Below are 690 nucleotides of genomic sequence, written 5' to 3'. Positions count from 1 at the left end.
TATATAATTATATTATGCAATAGAATTTATACATAATTTTATAGATTTGCTCTGTATACCTGCATGTATGTATGTATGTATGTATGTATGTATGTATGTATACACGCGCGTACATAATAAATACAATTATTCTATACAAATATGTATATTCATATTAAGACCGTTGCGGGCAAGGCCCACCTATTACTTAATTAAAAATAACAATCGACTAATCAGCAGGCTTCTAACAATAGCTGTTAGGTGCTGGCTCCACCCGACTGGTGTTTGTAAACAAAGATGACCAATTAGAGCGAAGCTTGTATTCGTGTTTCGGTTACGCTTGAACTTCAGATTCATAATTACATTTCGGATAAGGCTTGAAAAAAGTTGCGTGTTTTAAGAAGGCGGCGGCGGAAACTGGCTAATTCTTTAAACTTTGTATTTTTTGGATCATCTAAGGAAAAAGGAAGAGAAGAAGACAGTAAGACTGAGCAAGGAGAACTTTTATAACAACAACAAGAGAAATATTACGCACACATACATATATTTACATACATTTATATCTACATACATCACACATTTTCCTTCCTCACTCTATCTCTCACTCAAACACAGATATATTGCTTCATCTACGTATATGCAATTCTCTCTCCCTTATATAGTGACACAAACATATATATATATATATATATATATATATATATATATATA

This window comes from Octopus bimaculoides, chromosome 5 (assembly GCF_001194135.2).
Source record: "Octopus bimaculoides isolate UCB-OBI-ISO-001 chromosome 5, ASM119413v2, whole genome shotgun sequence".
Taxonomy (NCBI): Eukaryota; Metazoa; Mollusca; class Cephalopoda; order Octopoda; family Octopodidae; genus Octopus; species Octopus bimaculoides.
Note: the sequence above shows the minus strand (reverse complement) of the source record.